The following is a 4,605-nucleotide window of genomic DNA, read 5'->3' as shown; positions in this document are numbered from 1 at the left end:
TCTGATGATCCTATGTCAATGTAGGTTCATTCTTGGTTAAAATACACAGGCTATGCATGTGTAGGGACAATAGGTATATGAGAAGTATCTGTACCTTCCTCTCAATATAGTTGAAAACCTAAAACTTCTCTAAAAAAAGTGTTAAGAAAAATCTATTCATTCCACTGAGTATCCTAATCTCTGGTAGGTAGTAGTTTTAGTCAAGAAAGAAAGCATAAATAATACAGAAATAACACAAACTATGAAGTTAAACTTTAGACCTCCCCACAAGCAGAGAGTATCTGATTTTCATCACATTGGAGAGAAACTTTTTTTTTTAAATTGGTTGAATAAGGCATTTCTAGTTCATAGTCAGTAATATAAAAAATAATTCAAAATGAAACATGACACAAAACTCTAAAAATAAGATCAAAATCATAACAGTATGGTACTAGTACAGAAAGATAAGGGGAGCAGAAGAGAGAGTCCAGAAATAAACCCATGTTTATATGGTCAATTTATTTACAATGAAGGAGACAAGAATAGACAATGGGGAAAAGACAGTCTTTTCAACAAATGGTGTTGGGAAACTTGACGGCTACATGTAAAAGAATGAAACTGAATCACTTTCTTACAGCATACAGAGAAATAATATTAAAATGGATTAAAAACTTAAAGGTGAGACTTAAAACCATAAAACGTCTAGAAGAAATCATAGGCAGTAACTTCTTTGACATCATGTGTAAGAATGTTTTTCTAGATAGGTCTCCTCAGGCAAGAAAAACAAAAGCACACATACCTCAATATCATCAAAGCCATCTATGAAAAACCCACCGCAAATATCATTCTCAATGGAGAAAAACTGAAAGCTTTTCCGCTAAGGTCAGGAACACGGCAGGGATGTCCATTATCACCACTGCTATTCAACATAGTACTAGAGGTCCTAGCCTCAGCAATCAGACAACAAAAGGAAATTAAAGGCATCCAAATCGGCAAAGAAGAAGTCAAATTATCACTCTTCGCAGATGATATGATACTATATGTGGAAAACCCAAAAGACTCCACTCCAAAACTGCTAGAACTTATACAGGAATTCAGTAAAGTGTCAGGATATAAAATCAATGCACAGAAATCAATTGCATTTCTCTACACCAACAGCAAGACAGAAGAAAGAGATATTAAGGAGTCAATCCCATTTACAATTGCATCCAAAACCATAAGATACCTAGGAATAAACCTAACCAAAGAGACACAGAATCTATACTCAGAAAACTATAAAGTACTCAGGAAAGAAATTGAGGAAGACACAAAGAAATGGAAAAATGTTTCATGCTCCTGGATTGGAAGAATAAATATTGTGAAAATGTCTATGTTACCTAAAGCAATCTACACATTTAATGCAATTCCTATCAAAGTACCATCCATCTTTTTCAAAGAAATGGAACAAATAATGCTAAAATTTATATGGAACCAGAAAAGACCTCGAATAGCCAAAGGGATATTGAAAAAGAAAGCCAATGTTGGTGGCATCACAATCCCGGACTTCAAGCTCTATTTCAAAGCTGTCATCATCAAGACAGCATGGTACTGGCACAAAAACAGACACATAGATCAATGGAACAGAATAGAGAGCCCAGAAATAGACCCTCAAATCTATGCTCAACTCATCTTCGACAAAGCAGGAAAGAATGTCCAATGGAAAAAAGACAGCCTCTTCAATAAATGGTGCTGGGAAAATTGGACAGCCACATGCAGAAAAATGAAATTGGCTCATTGAACGCGGGGCCAGATCTTTGGATTGCTGTCTTCTTCTCAACCCGAGCCAGGCCTACACGCAAGCAACCATGTCTAAGGGACCTGCAGTTGGCATTGATCTTGGCACCACCTACTCCTGCGTGGGTGTCTTCCAGCACGGGAAAGTGGAAATAATTGGCAATGATCAGGGAAACCGGACCACCCCAAGTTATGTCGCCTTCACGGACACCGAACGATTGATCGGTGATGCTGCCAAGAATCAAGTTGCGATGAACCCCACCAACACAGTTTTTGATGCCAAACGCCTGATTGGACGGAGATTTGATGATGCTGTTGTCCAGTCTGATATGAAGCATTGGCCTTTCATGGTGGTGAATGATGCTGGCAGGCCCAAGGTCCAAGTAGAATACAAGGGAGAGACAAAAAGCTTTTATCCAGAGGAGGTGTCTTCTATGGTTTTGACAAAAATGAAGGAAATCGCAGAGGCTTATCTTGGGAAGACTGTTACCAATGCAGTTGTCACAGTACCTGCGTACTTCAATGATTCTCAGCGTCAGGCTACCAAAGATGCTGGAACTATTGCTGGTCTCAATGTACTTAGAATCATCAATGAACCAACTGCTGCTGCTATTGCTTATGGCTTAGACAAAAAAGTTGGAGCTGAAAGGAATGTGCTGATCTTTGACTTAGGAGGTGGCACTTTTGATGTGTCAATCCTTACTATTGAAGATGGGATCTTTGAGGTTAAGTCCACAGCTGGAGACACCCACTTAGGTGGAGAAGACTTTGACAACCGAATGGTCAACCATTTTATTGCAGAGTTCAAGCGCAAACATAAGAAAGATATCAGTGAAAACAAGAGGGCAGTTCGTCGTCTCCGTACTGCTTGTGAACGTGCTAAGCGTACACTTTCTTCCAGCACGCAGGCCAGTATTGAGATTGATTCTCTGTATGAAGGAATCGACTTCTATACCACTATCACTCGTGCCCGGTTTGAAGAATTAAATGCTGACCTGTTCCGTGGCACCCTGGACCCTGTAGAGAAAGCTCTTCGGGATGCCAAGTTAGACAAGTCTCAGATCCATGATATTGTTCTGGTGGGTGGTTCTACCCGTATCCCCAAGATTCAGAAACTTCTCCAAGATTTCTTCAATGGAAAAGAACTGAATAAGAGCATCAACCCTGATGAAGCTGTTGCTTATGGTGCAGCTGTCCAGGCAGCCATCCTTTCTGGAGACAAATCTGAAAATGTTCAAGATTTGCTGCTGTTGGATGTCACTCCACTTTCTCTTGGTATTGAAACTGCTGGAGGAGTCATGACTGTTCTTATCAAGCGTAATACTACCATTCCTACCAAACAGACACAGACCTTCACTACCTACTCCGACAACCAGCCTGGTGTGCTTATTCAGGTGTATGAAGGTGAGCGTGCCATGACCAAGGACAACAATCTACTTGGAAAGTTTGAACTCACAGGCATACCTCCTGCTCCTCGTGGTGTCCCTCAGATTGAGGTCACTTTCGATATTGATGCTAATGGTATCCTCAATGTCTCTGCTGTGGATAAGAGCACAGGAAAAGAGAACAAGATTACCATCACTAATGATAAAGGCCGCTTGAGCAAGGAAGATATCGAGCGCATGGTCCAGGAAGCTGAGAAGTACAAAGCTGAAGATGAGAAACAGCGGGACAAGGTGTCTTCCAAGAATTCACTGGAGTCTTATGCATTCAACATGAAAGCAACTGTTGAAGATGAAAAACTTCAGGGCAAGATAAATGATGAAGACAAACAGAAGATTCTTGACAAGTGCAATGAAATCATCAACTGGCTTGATAAGAACCAGACTGCAGAGAAGGAAGAATTTGAACACCAGCAGAAAGAGTTGGAGAAAGTCTGCAACCCCATCATCACCAGAGTGCAGGGGGCATGCCAGGAGGAATGCCTGGAGGCTTCCCTGGTGGTGGAGCTCCTCCCTCTGGTGGTGCCTCCTCTGGGCCCACCATTGAAGAGGTTGACTAAACCAATCTGAGAATAAATAGGTTGAGCATTGTTCCACATACAATATTCAAAGGACCCAAATTTGTAGCAAATTCCATGGCAGTTATAATGTTGAGCTGCTATAGCAAAAAAACTGGGCATTCTTGATACTTGAATATGGAATATGTGCACAGGGAAAGGAAATAAACATTGCACTTTATAAGCACTGTATTGTTAAGTGGAAAATGCAATGTCTTAAATAAAACTGTATTTAAAATTGGCACAAAAAAAAAAATGAAATTGGACCATTTCCTTACACCACACACAAAATTAGACTCAAAATGGATGAAGGACCTCAATGTACGAAAGGAATCCATCAAAATCCTTGAGGAGAACACGGCAGCAACCTCTTCGACCTCTTCCGCAACAACATCTTCCTAGGAACAACGCCAAAGGCAAGGGAAGCAAGGGCAAAAATGAACTATTGGGATTTCATCAAGATCAAAAGCTTTTGCACAGCAAAGGAAACAGTTAACAAAATCAAAAGACAACTGACAGAATGGGAGAAGATATTTGCAAACGACATATCAGATAAAGGACTAGTGTCCAGAATCTATAAAGATCTTAGCAAACTCAACACCCAAAGAACAAATAATCCAATCAAGAAATGGGCAGAAGACATGAACAGACATTTCTGCAAAGAAGACATCCAGATGGCCAACAGACACATGAAAAAGTGCTCCATATCACTCGGCATCAGGGAAATACAAATCAAAACCACAATGAGATATCACCTCACACCAGTCAGAATGGCTAAAATCAACAAGTCAGGAAATGACAGATGCTGGCGAGGATGCGGAGAAAGGGGAACCCTCCTACACTGTTGGTGGGAA

The 4,605-nt window shown here is 40.6% G+C and overlaps 1 pseudogene across 1 annotated transcript; it reads left to right on the top strand.

The window, feature by feature from the left end:
- The first annotated feature begins 1,751 nt into the window (after positions 1–1,751).
- Positions 1,752–3,938, top strand: LOC309849071 (heat shock cognate 71 kDa protein pseudogene; annotated as a pseudogene). Its single transcript has one exon. The product of its transcript is annotated as a heat shock cognate 71 kDa protein pseudogene (transcript).
- The last annotated feature ends 667 nt before the right edge of the window (positions 3,939–4,605 follow it).

This window comes from Mustela nivalis (genome assembly GCF_964662115.1).
Source record: "Mustela nivalis genome assembly, chromosome: 15".
NCBI lineage: Eukaryota > Metazoa > Chordata > Mammalia > Carnivora > Mustelidae > Mustela > Mustela nivalis.
The sequence above is the reverse complement of the archived record's forward strand: the minus strand, read 5'-3'. Positions and strand labels throughout refer to the sequence as shown.